Below are 21,521 nucleotides of genomic sequence, written 5' to 3' on the forward strand. Positions count from 1 at the left end.
CCCCCAGGACCCTACCCCCTACCTGTATCCTGACTGCCCAAAACCTTCTCCATCCCCCCCCAAAAAGCCCCCCCATCTCTTGACTGCCCCCCCTCAAAATCTCCCTGCCCCTTCTCCTGCCCCCTGGCCCCCTCACCCTGCCGCTCAGAACAGGGTGTTGGGCTCTGTGCGGAGCCGGACACGTGGCTGCGCTCCCCAGCCCAACACACAACCCGGTCCCTGCCCCTGCACAGTGCTGCTGGAGCGGGTCGCTGGGCTGCAGGGGAGGAGGAGCTGCCGAGGCCCGATGCAAACGGCCCGGCCGGCTCAGAATGCAGGGAGGGAGGGAGGGGGGCGGGGAGGAGGAGCTCTACAGCAGCTCCGGAATCTAGCCCAGCAAGTTGCAGGGGGAAGGGCTCTGGCTGCCAGAGCCCCATGTGAGCGGCTGACTTTCCTGCAGCCCTCCCAGCCGCACCTTGTTCTGCCTGGGGGGGAATTCCGGACATTTTGAGTGATTTACAAATTCCCCCCGGACGCTATTTTTAACACAAAAAGGAGGACATGTCCGGGTAAATCCGGACGAATGGTAACCCTACATAACACAGTTCCAGGGACCAGGTGATTCTGGTCCTTCTATTTTGCCTGTTGCTAGTGGGTTGCGGAGTATGACAACTCTGTTTAACCAGGTAGAGATCATGGCCAGGACACAAGAAAAGCATGAAGATAATTTAACTGTGTTACCCACTGACAATGTGGAAACTTGTAACAAGGAGGGAATGGTCCCTAAGCTTGTTTGTGTTGGGCCTGGTAACCTACATGTTGCCAGCAAGAAGGGTTGCAAAGGGGAGGAGAATGCCTTTAACCTTTTAAATATGGAGTCTAGCAGCTTGCCTGAAAAGCGGTTGTGTAAAAATCCTCCTAATGGGCCCGAGATGATTCTGGATGTAAGGGAAATTCAGAAGAAGTTGGTTGTGGCTTAGCAGAGCAATGCTTCTGTGAACTGTTGCTTAAAGCAGCTCCTAAGGCGAAGAATCCTTAGTTTTGCAAGCAGGGGTGTGGAAGTGATTTGATTGAGGTAGTTTCAGTTCCTAACTGCCCGTCTCTTTCAGATGTGTATGGATCCACTGACCCAGCTTTAGAAAGATCCAGTATGGATAACTTAGAGACGGTGTCAGATGGAATGAAAATTGTCAGAGAATTTGAACATCCCTATGATGACCAAGTGGCTGTGCTTGACCAGCTTGTTGGGTTGACAATGTTGTTGGAACATGAATGTCTCCATACTGACTCTTTGAGTAAACAGTCTGTGTCTCAGGTTCACAGGGAAGACTGGGTAGGTGAATCTACAGAACAGGACAGCTGTGCCGTTAATCTCTCGAGAATATAGGGGATGGCAGGCAAACTTTCATCTCTAGACATGTTGGACATGACTTGTAGTCTCTTAGTGGACTTGACATCTGATTCCATGTGGAAGCAGAGGTTGGTAATGGAAGGATAAAAGAACCTTGAGTCTAACATGCTAGTGAAAACGAAAGGTATCTCTTTAAGACAGAGTCTAGCCTTGGGATTGGTAAAGGTTAAAGATCTGAAAACATAAACAGGCTACTGTGAGCTGATGCGAATTACCTGACTGACAGTGGGGAGAAAGACTTGCTCACAGCTATTAGCAGAGAGGGCACAACTAGCCAGACAATGGATTCTGTTACACAAGAGAGCTCAGATTTTGACCCTCCAGGACAGGGAGGAAGGGAAAAACTTCATCCTGCAAATGAAATCCATAGGTTAACCCTAAACTACCAAAACCCCAAAGGTATTGAACAAACTGACCTCAAAAATGGTGTATCTAAACGAAAGGCATGGCATGACATAAATGATTGTACATATACACTTGTAAGTAATTTGATGTTAATATTAATACTAATGTTAACTTTTGTAACTAGTTTGTTGCTATTACCCAAAACTGTAAAAATGTACAATGTGCCTGATCTTTTGACAAAACCCTTGAACATGTTAAGAGTGATACATAAAAACACACTTTATGTTAAAGGGCTTTGTGATAGTGATGTTGCACAGCTAGTGCCTGTAACCAGTCTTGAAACTGTATACAGGAGAAAAGACATTACACACCTACTGTGCTGTATGAGAAGGGAAACTGAGGAACACCTTCATATTGCTTTCATGGCTAAATGCCAATATTCCTACACTATTGAGATCATTAATATCTACTTTGAGTTGATGTTAATTGCGTTCCAAACATTTGCTAAGGCTTGTATGGATAACTAGCTATTTTCTTTAGCTCTTGGCAAAATCATGAGACATACAGTAATTATGCTGAAAGAGCAATCCAAGCTTTAGTAATACAGGACCAAGAATGGAAAGTTCCTATGATGCATTCAGCAGTGTCTGTGACTCCCCTTCCTGCATCAGTTTTGCATTGGGGGTGTAACATTATCTGATTACAATATGACCATGTAGACCACTCATCATTAAGTCTAGTGTCTGGGTGTTGAACCAGGACTGGAATACTTAAGGAGGTTGCTTTGCTGACTTCCCGTTAGCCAGTGTGGTGAGACAGAAGTTTACTTTGGTTGCTGGTTTGGTATATCTCATGAAAGAATAACCAGTTTTTGTGTGTGTCTGCCCTATTTCTCAGCAGTTTGTTCCGAATTTGGTATTCTCAGTTGTGAACCATGAAGGCACGGTGACAGAAGAAATATTTTCTTTGTTTAATCACAACACACAATTAACCTGTGGAAATCACTGCCACAAGTTATTGTAATGGCAAAGGTGTTACAATGAAATGCATATTATGAATTATTGGTTACTAGGAAGGCACTTACCCTAGAAAAAGCTCGGTATAAACGGTCTATTCAAAGGGTCTCCACAAGAGCTGGTTATAGCTAGTCATTATGCGTAATTGGACAGGTTATGCACTACTTTTTTTCTGGAAAGTAGATGAGCCATCTCCAGTGGACACTTGATATAGTCAGACCTATTTGAGGTCCCTCTGTGTAGCACAGCAGCTGCACAAAAAGGGTGTTAATATCTAGGCCCACCTGAACTAGATAGACCATGGATAATTTTGGGACCCTGTGCACCATGTGTGCAAACGTTAGTGTCTTCCCTGGTAAAATTACAAGGCGAAGCATGGAACACAGTGCTAAAAGCAAAGGGACACAGACCAAGGGTGAGAACAAAGGGAGTTGTATCTTGGTAACCGGACTTGACTCAGTGATGTCTTAGCTGGGATTTCTGCAAGTGGAGTTGCTTGTGTGAATTTTTTGTCCACTTCTGTTCAAGGGAAGAAGGATATTTTGTAAATAAATAAATGACACAACAAGGTGCTCTTAGTCTGTCTTCAATTTATCTTCCAAAGGGAAAATGATGCCTTGCAACCCCCCCAAATCAGCGACCACTCTGTAAAGAGCCAATAATGTTAGCAAAGTAAAAAGCTGAGGGTAAGGATCAGAAGAATAATAATAATTAATCTCCCAGCTGGCATACCAGTACAAGGGATATTAGTTCTCATGATTCAGCACAAAGACCAATCACTAGTTGCTTGAGGATTGGAAGAAGCTTCTTGCATAGACATTATGACCGAATGCACCCCTGTATTCACACTGCACACACTAGTGCAATAAACTTTGTACAAAATATGCCTTCTGAGGTATCATTTGAAAACAAATAACCCATGGGTCAATAATATCATGATGAAATGTGTGTAGCAACATTGTATGTAACATTATAAAGTTATAAACATAAGCTGAAATGAAGTCTGAAATAGATTTACTAGATAAGTCTGGGTAAACCAGTTTCTCAAAGACAAAGGACAAGCTGATACCACTACCAAGGTGTCATCAAAGTTGATTGGCAATCACTGGTCATTGGCCATTCTTTGGCAATGAAGTGGGGCAGAAACAGGTCAATCTGCATTATAGCAAGCAACAGCATGCAACCTCTTTCACCACAAGACTCCATGTCTCCATCCTCAAAGCAGGAAGGAATTTTATCTAGGCATAACCCTCAGGAAAATGCATTTCAAAGGGTTACTGGACTATAAATGTGAAGGGCAAAAATACTCCATGGTTACCTTTTTTTCTCTCTCTCTTTCACCTAAAATGACAAAAGAACAAGCCTCTTGACTTTGGGAGGGATCCTGACATGAAAATTTGGCCACCAATGTTGCTGGGAATATGTGGTAAGGATTTTTCCTTGAAGCAAGTCTACTTTGTTAAGTTTTATCACTAGAAAGCATTTTATCTTCATTTCTCTTGTAACCATTTCTGACTTTAATGCCTTGTACTTGTACTCACTTAAAATCTCTCTCTTTGTAGTTAAATAAACTTGTTTTATTCTTTAATCAAAACTAACCCAGTGCTGTGGTTAAATTGAATTGTGTAGGTAACTCATTAAAATAGCAAACTTCTGTACATTGATCTCTTACAGAGGCAACAGATCTCCAATATCTGGACTGTTCAGGTGAGGGCTGGCTGGTGCAGAACACACGTTTTTGGGAAAAATTGGGACTGGGAGCATGTTGAGGTCACCCTGCAAGTAGTAACCAAGGCTTCTGGAAGCTGGAATGTGGCTGGTGTGCTGCTGACAGGTGCTAGGGTCAGAGTTGATGGATCAGGCTTGTGGCTTGTACACAGACACTCAGGGTGTGACCTGCATGCTGACAGGCTGATTGTGAGCGACCCAAGTAGAAATTTACAACAGCAAAGCATTGTGAGGCACCAAGGTTGCAGGGCATGTGTGACAACACCACACTGGTCTGGATTGTACCCCAGAATGTCTTAGGCATGTAACTGAATAATTGTCTGTTATAGGGGCTTCATGATTTTTCTCTGAAGCATCTGGTACCAAGCACTATTGGAAACATGATACCAGTCTACATGGATCATTTGTCTGATCTGGTATGGTCACTCCTATTTTCCTGATGTCTGGAGGCATGAGGACATGGTTGGGAGTCAGGTAACCCTGGGTTATGACCCTGCCTCTGCCACTGATTTATTGTACAGCCTTAGGCAAGTTACTTCAAACTCTGTCTCAGCTTCCCCATGTGTAAAATGAGGGTAATAGTACATACTCACCTATCTCCCATGGATGTTGTGAGGATTTATAAGTTGGTGACTGTATAGTACTTTGCACTCATAAGGCACTATAAAAATGCAGCACTCAGTCATTAGAGGTGTATGCTTCTCCCTACTGACACAGGAACTCCAGAGAGATTTCACAGTTCAGCAGAGACAGGTAACTGTTTAATTAATAAATGGCTGAGATTTCAATGCTAATCTGTTAGCAGTCAATAACTGAGGCCAAGTAGTCATTAGATCAGATTTCTATCATCCCGTACTATAAAAATACCTTTGCATAGCAGTGTAGAAAATACTTATGCCATTTGGAAGGGGATAACAAAAGGCAAAAAGGTGTTTATTGTAAAAAAAAAAAAAAAGACTGCTTTAATGAGGAAAACTCCTCTGTATATATTTCTTGTTGGAGCAATCCAAATACTAGATCCTCCCATGAGTCATACCTTGGAATATGAAAACCACCCACAAATGTGGAGCAACACTTACTAATGAGATGGAGTATAAACCCTTGTCAGAAGTTGTAAGCATTTACAAGTTTACTTCTGCTTAAATTATCAGTTCCACTAATGCCCTGTGAACAATTCATATGTTGGACAATGAAGCAAAGCCAAGTGCCTTCATACTGTAGCTGAAACAGTTTCAACTTTGAAACTGGAAGAGCGCTATTATCTGGGTTAGGAGCTGAGACTGGATTCCTCTTTTTCTGAGTCTCCACTCTGCTCCTCAACTCTGTGCCTCAATTCACCCATCTGTCAAATATACCTACCTCCTTAATAGGGTTGTCATGAGAGTGAATTATCTAAAGCACTTTGAAATCCCCTGATGAAAGACGTGAAGCATTGTTATTCAGTAACTATGAATTATGCTTTATCTATTTATTAACAACCTTCACCACCTTCATAGCATTTACTGATTTAGTAATTTTAATCCCATAATAATGATCACTTCTCCCATGAGTGTAATGCAGCCACCTCCAGTGAAATATAATAACCATTACAACAATGCTAGGATGACCACACAATGGTTGTGGGACAGGTAGTGTAGAAGAACATCATTTTGCCTAAGAGGTAAGTATCAATAGCCCTATTTTACAGATGGGGAAACTGAAGCATGGAGTGGAGACAAGGTCACTCAGCAGGCCAGTGGTGAAGGTGGGAATAGAACTCAGGTCTCCTGTATCCCAGTGCAATCCTCTATTCACTAGGCAACACTGCCTCCCCATAATGATGTCTACAATTGCAAAATGTCATGCCATAATGTTTAGATATTGTAAACCTGAGAGTTTACATTTCATCCGAAAGTGGACAGCTCCCACAATACAGCAAGGTGCTCCAGTATCATGGTGATGAAAATGGTATAAAGAATCTGAACAGAACTGAATAGTGCCTCCACTTCCAATACCAGGCTGGGGCATTAGCTCACTACTGGATGAAGCACATTTATGAAATTGCAATCAGTACAGCCAGTAGCACCTCACTATTATCTATTAAATTCAGTCTACGGCTTGACTGGGCTAACCCTGCTTAGCCTGGGAGATCTAAAGATATTGCAGCCTATGGTGGGATAGTTCCAGGCCATTCCCATGGTTAAGGATGTGGCTTGGGCAACCTTGATATTTCCAGCATCACTTTCTCTCTCTCCGACTGGTGCTCCATAGCAACATGAACCATCCTGGGAGACAGCACAACCAGAAGTGAGAGGTCAGTGATGCAGCTCTAGATCAAGTCCAGGAAAAGCTAATTCTAATAGCCCCTAATGGCCAAAGCATTACAATATTTTATTTGATCTGGTATCACATGCATACTCTCTCCCATGCCACTAATCAGATCTCTGTTTTTATTTCTTTTCTACACTCTTCAGCTCTCTTTTGTCTTCTATTCCCACTCTCAGCTTCATCACTTCTATAATGCTGTCCCTTACACTGGAACAGTTTCCCTGCACCCATCTCTCCAGTATCCCCTTCTTTTCTCTTCCAGAGCCTTCCTTAAAAACCATGTCCTCAAGCAATCTCCTTTTTTCTTCTCAAACAGCCATCACCAACCAGCCTCAGCAGTTCAAGTACCATGCGCTTGAAGAACACAATCAGCTCACCAAAGGACTGTGATGTCAAAAGCAATCTGTATACCAACACCAGTCCCACCCTGGAGCTCAAACACAAGATGGACAAACTCAAGTAGGTCTAGTTGCAGAGTGGGCAGCCTGCTGTGATTAACACAGACAAAACACCTCCCTTATCCTTCCATCCCCTTTCCTCATGTAGAGCCCTATGCCCAGCCAGAGAAAGCCTGTGCCAATAACAGCACTGTGGAAGCTCTTTTGTTAAATTTTTGTAGTCTTCTTCAGCTTCACGGTGTTTCCCATCAGTTTGCTCTCTAGCAGTGACTGTTAAGACCTTGGGTCTGGCCCCATGAAAATCAGTATGCGTTTTCCCATTGACTTCAGTGGGGCAAGGATTTCACCCTTGCTACTGTTGTTGGTCAGAAAAAATGCTTCCCTTTTACTCTTTTGGATTCTTGAAGCTTTCCCTTCAATAATTATCCTCTTAGAGCAGATTTCAGTGCTATTTACAAACAGGGAAAAGTTGTGCCCACTAACAAACATGCACAGCCTTCTCTCCTGCTAACTGCAGTTAGGATCCACATGATGATCAAGATTGCAAAATGCCCTTTCTAAAATTAACTTTCCTCTTATTTCATGAGTGATCATTGTGATTTTTTATATTTCTCTCTCTCTCTCTCTCTCTCACACACACACACACACACACACACACACACACACACACAGATTGCCCATGAAATAAATAATTTAATACCCTTTTTTCCTCCCCATCCCCAGAAACTTGTAAGAGGAAAGTTCATAGCTTTACCATAATATATATATATATATATTATGTCACTTTAGAGGAATGTGTAATTTGCTACATTGCAGAAATATATGTTATGTTGTCATTAGTTATACAATATGTATATGCAGATTTGCACCCCTGAGCTGTAAAATGCAATCTTATATTCTGTAAGAAAGAGATATTCTATGATTAAAATATGATCAATTATCTTAACAATTTTTTTTAAGCTGTGGTTCTTTCAGGAAGGGCTGCCCGTGACTGACAGTTTCAACCACCTCTGTATCTCTATGGAGACAGCCAACCCTTAAGGCAAAGACTGGTAAACAGGATAACTCAGAAAAGACATCATTGTGTAAGACAAATTTTCCTTTTCCCTCTATGAAATCTTTTCACAATGGTAGTAATATTTGCAGACTGTGATCAGACACTCATTCTTTCACACAAAAGGAATTTATGAGCCTACTTGGCAAAACTAAAGTTTATTTTCATTTTTTTCCTAATTGTAATCACCAGCTGCAGTATTTTTTTTTAAACCAATAATGGATCCAAATTCTCCTACCTACTGATAATTCAACATATTAAGCACAAGCCCATCAGGAAATGGTCTCAATGAATAATAAGTCAAAATAAGGTAAGGTACTTCAGCTCATATTTGGCTGATGCTTTTAAGACTGGTCTTTAGGAAATAATAATGTTGTTTTGAAGATTCATCTACTCATAATAGACACTCCATGACAAATGATTTATTTTCAGACCAGCAATTTATGAAGAGCAGGTGGAAGATGGGATACATTTAATGAAAGTTTCAAAACATAATAGGACTAAAGGCAATGCATCAATTTCTGAATCTCCAATCAAGAAGGTAATGTCCTTAATGGTTTTTAGAGATCTGCTTCTCAGAACTATCATGTTAAGTTATCTGACTCCAAGCAGAGCCAATCATTTCTAGCCTCACTTTTCCCACAATGCCAAGTTATGAAATCCATTTATCTTTTCTGTGTAGAATACACTAGTTACAGCCATAACACATCCTTGCTATCAGGGAAACAAAGTGCAATGGAGGCCTTATGATACATTTATTAACTGCTTAGTGTCTCTTTAATAGAGAAATACAAATGCTGCTTCTACAACATGCCCAGGGATTCACTTATGACTGTGACTGAAGTGTACTAGGGTACTGAATACATTGAAACAGATGTTTACTTTCACTAAGGGAAAAAGTATGCTCAAAACAAAACATTTTAGTTATCTCACAAAAAGAGATTCTGACCAAATCCTGATTCACTGAGACTGTAATCCTTGTCTAGACTACACTACTCAGTTATATCACGCATATCTGAGAAATAATCATGTGAACTTAGTAGCTAAATATGCAAGCCCCAGTCCTTCAAATTGTTCCATATGGACATAGAGTTCTGCCACACAGTCACCTAGCAGCATTGGGGCCAGAAGTATATGAAGGAAAATATTGATGAAATGTCAGTATAACTCTTTGATTGACATTAAAATGTCCAGCAATGTTGCCTTGTGAATTAAAACCAGGGGGCAATTTTAGTGCTATTCATCACCTCTTTTATTCATTTATTAATGAGCCTTTAGCTGATTTACAAGAGTGAAAGTTGTGCTTTATTTCCATGATGTTTGTGGAAAGCCAAAGCATCACTAATAGTGACACAAAATATTTGCATAATCATTTTCCCCATGCCCATTTTGAAAGGCTCTTCCTATTATTCACATAATAGACTCAAACCACTATGAATGTTTGTGGATAAATCACAAAAAGAAAAGGAAAGCTTAATGTTTGTAAAATGTCATCCAGTCAAAGAACAGAAACAATGCTATGTGACTTGTGACCATTCAGATATAATGTGCAACAAATATGGAACACACAGGGAGCGCACACTGCAAAGAACCCATGTGCTAAAATTTCTTAAGATTATCTGAAGAACCTGATTGTGGATAATTTGCTAACAGAAGAAAATAGCTAAAGTCAAGAAATACATTTTTCACAGCTCATAGTTCACACCGCTCTGCTGAGAAGCTTTGCTGGCATTCAAGAATTAAATTTGCCTATCAATGTCCACTTTAGAAAAATAGAATGGCACTATTCTTTAGACACCTGACTGTCAGTTATGGTTCATGAAAGTGCAATCTCTCTCAGAATTTCCCTTCAGTTGGAATTTTCCCTCTGAAGCGATACAGTATTATTTTGTGCCTGTCACTGTTCAGTTTATGTAGTGTAGTGGTAGCTGTATGGGTCCCAGGATATTAGAGAGAGAAGGTGGCTGAGAGTACAGAGATGTTCATGGACCACTCTAATTTGAATAGTCCCTTACAATATGCACTAACTACCAATGCTAAACAATCTTGCATTTTGCTGTGAGTACCTTTTCCAAAGTTGAGGAAGAGCTCTGTGTGGCTCAAAAGCTTGTCTCTCTCACCAACAGAAGTTGGTCCAATAAAAAGTATTAACTTACCCCCCTCGTCTGTCTAGTATCCTGGGACTGACACCGCTACAACAATGCATACAACATGGTTCAGTTGGTCAGTTAAACAGTTGAGAAAACATGTTGATCACTGTTAAAGTTCAGTTCAATTAAGGCTATATTGAAAAGCAGTTATTTGTAATTACTCTTTATTTCTATAGACATGTATATAGTAATTAAAAATACAATTATTATTTATTATTTGTATTACCATAGCACCTACGAGCCCAAGTCATGAGCCAGAACCCCTTTGTGCTAATTGCTGTACAAACTGAACAAAAACATGGACCCTGCCTCAGAGAATTTACAGTCTGGGTATAAGACATGAAACAATGGGTGATTACAGACAGACCAATGAATGAGTTCAAGGACACAATGAGACAGCATTGGTCACCATGATAGACAGTGGTCTCAGCACTCCACTCCAGGGCTGGAGCACCCACGGAAAAAAATTAGTGGGTGCTTAGCACCCAGCGGCAGCCAGCTCCTTCCCCTCCCCCCCCCAGTGCCTCCCATCTGCCAATGGCCCAACCGATCAACTCCTCCCACTCCCTCCCAGTGCCTCCTGCCCGCCGTGATCAGCTGTTCCATGGTATGCGGGAGGCGCTGGGAGGGAGACAGAGGAGCGGGGACATGATGCACTCAGAAGAGGGGTCAGAACTGGGTGGGGTGTGGGGCAGAGTGGGGGCAGGAAGAGGTGGGGCAGGGTGGAAGATTGAGGGAAGGAGAGGGGGTGGGGCCTGGGGCAGAGCAGGAGTGAGGGTTTGGGGTGGGGGTGGGGTCGGACAGGTGGCGGAGCGAGGAGTTGAGCATTCCCAGGGCCTGGAAGAAGCTGGCATTTATGTCTAACTGTTGTCAAGTTTTTTGTAGGCCTCAAGGGAAATGGGATCTTTAAGGAGGAATTTGAAGGATAATGAGGTAACTCCATGGATATTTATGGGGAGTTCCTCCCAAGTGTGAGGGGAAGAATGGGAGAAAGCACAAAGGTGACTGAAAATGTAACAAATGTGTGATGGAGGCTGGTATCATTGGCCCATCAGAGGCGAGAATCAACATATCTATAGTCAATGAGAAATGATAAGTAGCATGGGGATAGGCCTTGAGAGTGACAGCGAGAGCTTATGTTTGATGTGCTACACAAGGGGGACCCAGTGAAGGGATGCAAAGAGGGATGTGGGTGACATAATTAAAGCAATGGTCTAGGAAAATTATCTTTGCAGCAGCATATTGAATGGATATGAGTGGGACAAGACAGCATTTGTCAAGGCCAGAGGGAAGGATGTTGTGAGACATGAGATGATGAGAGCCTGGACAAGAGTTTTAGCCATGTGAATGGCTAGGAAACATTGTATTTTAGAGATGCTATGCACAAAGAATCTACAAGATTTAGACATAGCTTGCATGTGAAGACCTAGAGAGAAGTCTGAGATGAAGAGGATACCCAAGTTATGGACCTCAGTGACAAGCAGGTTGTAGTGTTGTCCACAATGATTGAGAAAAGAGGAGTGCGGGGAAGGCTTTGGAGTAAGATTAAGAGATCTGTTTTAGCCAAGTTGAGATTGACTTGATGGCTAGACCTCCATGAAGAGATGTCAGAGAGACAGGCTTAGATTTTAGTTTGGACAAAAGGGAGGAAGAATCATAGATATGTGGGGCTGGAAAGTACCTCAGACATCATCTAGTCCGGAGGTTCTCAAACTGTGGTCTGTGGACCACCAGTGTTCCACAAGCTCCATTCAGGTGGCCCACAGATAGTTCTGTCTAAGGTGTGTGCCTGGGCGGCCGCACATGAAAGAAGGAAGGGCCACCCACCTAATTAGTGGAGCCACGCAGGTGTGGCTCCTCTAATTAGGTGCCTGGACCCTGGAGAAGACGCACATGTAAAGTGAGGTGGTGGCCTTGGGGGGAATAGGGGGTAGGTGGGAGGGGGCAGTGGGGTGAGAAAAAGGGGGTGGGGGGAATTTGGGATGTGCAGGGCTGCAGTGGCCAGAGAAAGAGGTGACTTTTCCCAGTTCCAGAGCTCCGGCTGTCGGGGAGAGATGGCCCTCCTTCCCAGCCTCAGCTCTGTGGCTGCTGGGGCGGGGGAGAGACCCCCCTCCTTCCCAGCCCCAGCTTGGGGGCTGAAATGGTGGGGGAGAGAGGGCACATCCATTGCATTAGAAAGGTAAGACTACTGATATTAAAATATGAGTTGTGTGCTTTTATTTGTAGAACAAAAAAACATTAAATTATTAAGTTTTTTTTTATATAGTGCTTTTATCCAAAGCACTTTACAATAGTTAGCTAATGGTACAAACAACATTTGTAAAAATGACTAAGTGGTCTGCTGAGACCCTCAGCAATTTTCAAGTGGTCCGTGAAAAAAAAAAAGTTTGAGAACCACTGATCTAGTCCATTCCCCATGCTGAGGCAGGACCAAATATACCTAGACCAATCCTGACAGTTGTTTGTTTAATCTGTTCTTAAAAACCTTCAGTGACAGGTGTCAAAGTTCAGGGCAACTGCACTTATATTTCTCCGTCATGGTCCAACAAGGGAACCCACTCTGGGCTCCCAGCTCCTCATCTGTCATTTCCCTTGGGTGGAAACCTGCGTGTCTCTCCCTCCTGACTGGGTTATTTCTAGGCTACACAATTCCCTGCCAATGCTGTTATTCCTCAGCAAGAAAGACCACCTAAACTGGTCTATATCTGATCTTTGCTTACTCTATGAGGGCTATAAACTGTAATTGCCACAGTTATAAATTACCACACAGTTCTTTCTAAGCAAGTACATTCATTCTGAACACAGATAAAATATATTAAAATCAATAAAAATATCTACACACACTAATAAACTTACCAGAAACTACCCCAGCTTCAGCAAGGGCTCTGGCCAACGCACAGTCCTTCAAACCCCACCAAAGGATTTTTTCTGTGCTCACGAGTTCATAACAGCTGCTAGCTCAGAACAAGCACACCTGTGAATCATTTTGTTATACAATTTGGACCTCTCATCTGATCCTCATGCAATAGTTGATTAGCAGACAATGGGGACAGCCCTGAGTGGATACAAAATTTATATCCATGGATGCGGATATCAACAGATATAAATTGGTATCCGCGGAGCTGCAGGTCTCTACCAGGAACTGCAATGGCAAAAGCAGCAACATGTTGGGCTGCTGCTCCCAGGAGCCAGCACCTTGCACCAGCAGCTCCTCCAGCATGATGTACTGCCCCCAGTCCCACCCACTAGGGTGGGCACAAGGCTCACCGGCAGCTGTTCCTGGTCGCACTAGTATATGCAATCAGCTCGCACGCTCCCAGACAGGAGTCTCTTCCATGCAGCAGTCTCTGTCGCCTGTCTGGGAGCATGCAAGTCAATTGCACACACTAGTGCAACCAGGACCAGCTGCTGGTGAGCCTGGTACCCACCCCAATGCATGGGGAAGTACAGCCATACTGGAGGAGCTGCCAGTGTGGGGCGCTGGCTCCTGGGAGCAGCGGCCCAAGATGTTGCTACTTTCGCCACTGCAGTTCCTGGTAGATCCCTGTAGCTCTGCAGATACCAATTTATATCCACGGATATACGCATCCATGGATATAAATTTTGTATCCGTGCAGGGCTCTAACAATGGGTTTCTCCTCAGGCCACTAATTCAAAAGGAAGGGTCCAGAGGTGAGAAGTTGCTTTCTTCTTCTTCCAAGTATTTCTTAGGAATCCCACTTAATTTTGTTTGTCTAGAACACGGTTTCAGAGAGTCCTTTGAAGCTCATAACACTTCCCAAGGTTTACATTAGTCCCATCTCCTAGTGAAGTTACATACAATCCAATTATAACACAAACATTTGCATTTTTAATATGAGCTCCTAAAATACTCAAATTTAATTCAATAAGGTTTAATTTAATTCAATAATGTTTGCCCAGGACATTGCAGGAAATTGCCATATCTGTCACAACATAGATTCCACAACCTTCCTTGATAACCTAACCCACTACTTAACTGTCCTAAAGTTAGAAAGTTTTCCCCAATATCTAACCTAAATTTCCCCTGGTGCAAATTAAGACAATTACTTCTTGTCATCCCTTAATTGGACATGGAGAACAATTGATCATTGTCCTCTGATAACAGCCCCTTAACATATTTGAAGACTGTTATCAAGTTCATCCTCAGTATCCTTTACTCAAAACTTAACATATGCAGGGTTTTTTTTAGCTTTTCCTCATACACCATGCTTTCTAAGCCTTTTATCGTGTTTGTTGTTCTCCTCTGGACTCTCTAAAATGTGTCCACATCTTTCTAAAATGGGGAACCCAAAACCAGACACAATTCTCTAGCTGAGGCCTCCCCGGTGCTGAGCAGAGAAGAATAATTACCTCCCATGTCTTACATACATACATAATAAAATCCACCTTTTTTGCAACTGCATTGCATGGTTGGTTCCAATTCAATTTGTGATACACCATCATCCTCAGTTCCTTTTCTGTAGCACTATGGACTAGCTATTTCTTCCCCATTCCGTACTTGTGCATTTGATTTTTCCTTCCTAAGGATAGTACTTTGCACTTACCTTTATTAAATTTCATTTGGTGAGTTCAGACTAATTCTCCAATTTGTCAAGAATAATTTTGAATTCTAATCCTGTCTTCCAAACTGCTTGCAACCTCTCCCAGCTTGGTGTCATCTGCACATTTTATTAGCATACTGTACTCTCCCTTCCATTACCCAAGGGAGAAGGAAGATGGGGTGGTAGTTGGAGATGCAAACGGGTTGGGGAGTTTAAGATGGGGGATACTAAAGTATGCTTGTATTGTGGGGGGAAAGAGTTAAAGGAAAGAGAGAGAGGTTGAGGAGAAGAGTAAGGGATGGGATGGGAGTGGGTGTGATGGAGATCAGGAGATGGGATGGGATGGGGTCACTGGGGTAAGTGGAAAGGTCAGGGGAGGAAAGCAAACAAGAAACTTCTACATCTGTGACAGAGGAGAAGGAGGAGGATCAGGTGTACGAAGGGAAAGGAGAAGGGAAGACAAGCCAGGGAGAGAGTGAATACATGAAAAAATAAATCAAAAAGAAATGCACTGAGAGAATTATAACCAAAGTGTTATAATCTCCTATGTGTGTTACTGCTATAGCTGGGAAGCCATCTACACCACTGAGGAGAATATGATCTGAATCTTGTAAGTCTGATTTATTGTAAAACTCAAAGAATCCTTGATTAGGGTAACTGAAATATATGAAATACATCTGTTAGTCTTAAAGGTGCCACAGGACTCTCTGTTGCTTTTCACAGATCCAGACTAACACAGCTACCCCTCTGATACTTGAAATATCTAGATCTCAGAAATCACAAAGTTAAAAGCTTACTCTTTTAGTTGGAATTGTTAAGGTGTCTGATTATGGAGTATGACTGAGCAGAATAACTGAATATTTATATAGTAATTTGGCCAAATGTTAACAGTGGTGGGGAAATGGGGTAACAATCGAGAGGTGTATTAATTTAATAAGCATCAGTGCTGGAGATGAATAATTTTAAATAGATCAACTAGGGGGTAATGGGGTGGCACAAAGAAATGGAAAATTTAGGCTAAGTATAATGAGAAAATTCCTGACTATGAGATCACTTAGACTGTGGAATAATTTTCCAAGGAAAATAATCTAAGCACTCTGGAGAATTATCATTATTGTTTACTCCAGTAGGGAAGTAATTTTTGTAAATACAAGGTCAATATGTGATATAACTGATGGAATGTTGTGGTCCTTACAAAACTCTGAGAAGATATGATAGTCCACAGTAATGATCTACCAAGTAAACGTCATGTTTTAAAAATTAGACAAGATCTACTTACTCCAACAGATTAAATAATAGCAATACAAAGAAAAAAAATGTAAACAGTTTTGGGGTAGTACACAGAAAATCCTATTTGGAAAGTGCGCTCACAAGACATATCCTGACAGATGCCATTAAGAAATAAAGTTTACATGTGTAAACCTTGTGCTCTGTACATACTTTCTCATGAGCTTCATTGTCAAGCAAAAATATATTCTACAGCTATACAGAAAATTATTATTGTAGTGTCCCTGTAGATTCAAGGCATTGAAATTCTTTCCAAAAAAATACCTAGATACTGTACTATAATTTACCTTACTTCAAGATACACCACTGACCCTATTTTCCAAGTAGCCACCTTAAAATGACAAGAGAACTAAATGACCAATTAGATACCAATAAGCTGAAGCCACATTTCTCACCCCAACTTTGCCTGAACAAAATGTGAAATATAATTTTGGCATTTTTATGCTCCTTTTTGATCTCTCTAAGGAATAAAATCAGCAAGAGATTGGCATGATGAACAATTAGAAAATTACTTTGTTCCCTGGAGATAATACCCTTTTACAAATGGTTAGAAACCTATAAGAATCCCTTCCCCCTACATATGGGACTCCTGGGCTCTTCAGATGATGCTGATAGAAACTGCAGTCATGCAGAAACTCTGCATCTGTCTCAGAACTCTGGTGGATTCAATCAAAGCAGCTATTTAAGTCTACAGCGATAGTAATCTAGATCATCAACATCAGAATTATTTTCTGGTAGCTCTTACATATATGGGACCAGAAACTCAACTGCAGCAAAGGAGCACACAGTACAAATCAGTGTGTTTATAGGCAAAGATGGAGTAACAGTCACCTTTGTACTCCTTGGTCTTGGGGCTGCTATCTGCATGGCCAATTCACCAACCTAAATTAGTGTCCTCACTCCTCTATCTCGCACTGTCTGCTAATAGCTCCAAGGTGATGAAGCCATGCATCAGCACAGCATAGACTCGCCAGGTCCTCTGTCTCCCAATCTCTATACCAGTGACAGGGAAGTGTGGAGGCACAGAAACCTTTGTCAGCTTTTTGCCTAACAGAAGATCTTCCTTGCACTGGGGTGATGCTTCTGGGAAGTTGGCTCTTCAGCTGGAACTGACTGACAGAGTAATATGGCTGCCCCACACTGGAGGATACAGCCAATAATTCTGAAAGGTCCATTGTTATTCATTTACCAAGAAGTTCTCCTGGCACGTGTAATCCTACGTCACAACTGGAACTGCTGACATAAGGTCAAATCCTCAGGTGAAGTCCATTGGACTTCAGTTGAAGCTACAGCTATTTACACCAGCAGAGGTCTGACCCATTAAATATAATGTATCTGATTGCTGGAATTCTTCTTTTCCTCCCTTCAAGCAATGCCATAGGAGCCTTCTTTTGGTTTGCTATCCATTGGCAGTCCCTTTTGGATGAGGGACTTCCCACCTCTGTCAGAGATGCACTGATCTACACCAGTTGAGGATCCAGCCCCAGGTGTTATTCTCTGTTACTATGGTTAGCTGTTTGGCTTTGCTTCCTTGAAACAATAAAAAAACCCTCAGTTACAAAAGTACATATTCTGCTTCATCATGTAATGCTCTGCCTTCTGACAACATTATTTTACAGAATATCCGTGTAAAATGCAATGTGATTCACATTCGAAGGACAATGTCAGGACAATAGATATTACTAGGAGTGTCTATAATCCAAATGATCTGGTCTGTTATATTTTAGAGCCATATGACAGTGATCAGTAGTTACCAGTTGAAATGGTTGAGCAATAATTATTTAATTCTTGGACCCCTGATGAGGGGGCCAACAGTGCACCAGCAATGATAAGGCTTTTAATGCATGCTAATTTGCAAGGCATGATACATTTAATAATCCCTCATCTGAGTAAACTGTAAGGAAGGCAGCAGGAGGAATAATTAATTTACATTAATAGCTCTCAGTGTGGCTTGCTAGAGTGCCTGAGTGAAAAAAAAAAAATCTGAAGAGCTAGAAATAAGAGTTCACACTGCAACAACTATTTGCATTCTGATCCTCTAAAAACCTATAAGTGCATAATTAGATACCAGGCAGTTGGTACATTTAATAGAGAACAAGATGTGCCAACAGCAAACTGTAGTCACACAGCAATTTGCAAAAGAGTAGCAAAAACTGCTTTTTCTCAAGTGTTTAGTTTACAATTAGGGAATCATTTCAGAGCGAATCCTCATTATGCTGCCTGATGGCAACTGATGGATCATTCTCATAAAAAGTGTTTTGAAGAAAAAATAGCGATGGATTCATTGCATCATATTGTAATGGGCATGTAAAACTGTATAGTGTATTGTGAAATAATGAAATGTAATGAACTCTTAACCCCATAAACGTCCTGCTCCTGCTAACATCTCTCTCAAGATTGCAAGAAATATGAAGAGTTCCTCCATGAAAAGATAGCTAACATTCACAGCAACCACCCCCTTCCTAACTATTACATCTCTAACTCCCATCTCTTTGGTCCAGTTTCCTCTGTATTCAGGGCCGGCTCCAGGGTTTTTGCCGCCCCAAGCAGCAAAAAAAAAAAAAAAAGCTGCGATCTGTGGCACTTCCAGCTGCTGCCACTTCATTCTTCGGCAGCAGGTCCTTCGCTCCAAGAGGGACTGAGGGACCTGCCGCTGAATTACCACCAAAGAACCAGACGTGCTGCCCCCCTCCGTTGGTAGCATGCCCTCTCTTTGCTGCTGATGTAGGTCTCCTGGCTGGGGTTTCCCTGTGCTCCAGCAGCACTTGGCTAACAAAAAAAAAAGTGGTTGGGGCAGTGTAGATTTGCTCAAGATTGGGGTGTGTCTATAAAGGTGACTTAAATCCATCTTTGCACCTCCCCGCCCCAAATCCATCTTTGCACCTCCCCGCCCCAAAAGGGACGGGGAGGTGCAAAGATGCAAAGGTGCAAAGGACACTTTCTAGTTGAGACCTTTAATGGAATGTGAAGAATAATTCTCATATGTTGAAGTCAATGAAAATTAAATAAACAAGCCTACTAATCTCTTAAAGATATGGTTACTCCCACCTTAATATATCAAGGGAAGCTACTTGTATAAAACAATATATATATATATTTCTTAGAGTAAAAATCTATTTTGTTGAGAAGCATTTACCTGTACAATACTTGCAGAAAAAAGGTGCTATAGAAAATTAAGTTATATTGTGCCAGTGATAGTCCAGGGTAGGGGGTTGGAGGGATTTGTAGGATGTACATGCACTCTCTCTCTCTCTCTCTCTCTCTCTCACACACACACACACACACACACACACACAAAATACTTAGTTAGATGAACATAAAAGGAGTAATGATTATAGATCTTTCAGTTTTTGGGTGACCAACCCAAAGTGGCCTGATTTTCAGAGGGCAGGTGCTTAGCACTTTCTGGAATTCAGGCCCCTAACAGTGCTCTACCTGGGACACCCATATATTTAGACACCCAAAATGACCAATCACATATGGCAGTCTTGAACTGAGATTTTGTTTGACCACCATAGACAATAAAAGTCAATTCTTATCCATGATGAAATAAGGACATTACAAGGAAGAAATGTCAACATTTCTAAAAATCTGTAACCTTTTTATCTGTTGTAGCAAACTGAGCAGCTCTGTATTACAACTCTGCAGAAAATCAGTAAAATGAAAGCACAGACTCTACAAAACAGATACTTTTGTTGGTTAGGGCCCAATCCTGAAAAGATGCCAAGCATTCTGAAATGGGATCCTTAAAAAGCACACAGCACATACATAATATCTGACCAAAGTTTGCAAGCAAGCAAGCAAACTACTAAGTGCTTACCACAATGTTTTGATGCAGATTTTACACAGTGATTGGAGCATATGTTCCTGATATAAAATTATTAAAATGCTTCCATAAGAGATGGAAATCACATTTGTGCCAAGGTTGTATGTTTTCAGAGAATATACCTGCAAATTCCATTAAAAAGCTGTTTTGCACATTGAAATAGGTCTCATTTATTCACAAATCATACGCATTATAATAATGACTTAATGAAATCAGCCTACATGTGTGCACATAGGAATATAATGAGAAAGCACATCACAGTAACTTTCTCTTCTCTGTATCTCCTACACACACCTAGATTATTTAATTCATTGTATTTATGGAAGGAACTTGATTAAAACCAAAACTTATTTAACAAATGTAATAAGATTTCTGAAAATTTTCCCTAGAGAAACTTCAAAAGAAATATTTTTAAGATTTTTTTTATTGAGAAACTTTCTTTTCCCTGTGGAAATGTTTGCACTATCCAAAATAAAATAAAAAATCTTTCAAATTGACATTTCAAAACAAAATAAAAATATCCACTTTATTTTAACATAAAATGTCATTTCATTTGAGGTAGTATGTTGGTTTGTTTTTGTTGCAAAAACTAAACAAGACCAAAACCAAACAAAACCAAAAAAAAAAAAACCACAGCATGATTTGACAGTATAAGTGGAAAAAAAAAATTGGTAGTTTCAAAAATTCCTGTGGGAAAACCAACATTTTTCATTGGAACTTACATTTTCACATTAAAATACTGTTTTTAGTGAAACCATATTTATCAGCAGGAAAATGCTCGAATGAAGAATTTCTAACACCTTTACTTAACATTTATTAGCTCCTAATTGTAGGCCACATTGTACCACTACTGTTCATACTTAGTAGCACCTTACCCTACACGTAGTCCCATCAGTAGGATCTCACTGATATCACTAGGACTTTTTGTGAAGCAAGGTACTAGTCAATATGATTACGAATGAATGAACCTTAAAATAAGTGAGATCAATTTGGGTCATATGGTTTTGGGCAGTTTGGACATATTTTCGCTAATTTAATTCTTCTAGATAGTAAGGATATGTTTTATTTTCTCCTTACAAGCATGCAATGAATTATATGAAATCATTGTAGTGATCTTATTTTCAGACTGTGAATCCCTCTAAAGTGAGTAGTTACACAAGTTACATTTGGCTGGATTCTGTTTCTCTTACTCAAAGTCAATAGTACCTTACACCACAAACAGGGCCATTGATGTCAATGGGATTCCTTATGGAATAAGGCACTACTCAACAGGTATGTTTGCACTAGAGAGTATGGCTCCTCTCAGGGTATACCTTGTTCTGCTCAGTCAAGTTAAAAGTCATTGAATGCATCCACAGTTGGAAAAAAAATCATAGCTGGGTCCAGGTCAATTAACACGCCCTGTCCTAATTGTGACTCTTTTTTTCTACTGAAGACAAGTCCAGTGGGAGTAAGGGC

Source organism: Trachemys scripta, chromosome 10, assembly GCF_013100865.1.
Source record: "Trachemys scripta elegans isolate TJP31775 chromosome 10, CAS_Tse_1.0, whole genome shotgun sequence".
In the NCBI taxonomy this organism is placed as follows: domain Eukaryota; kingdom Metazoa; phylum Chordata; order Testudines; family Emydidae; genus Trachemys; species Trachemys scripta.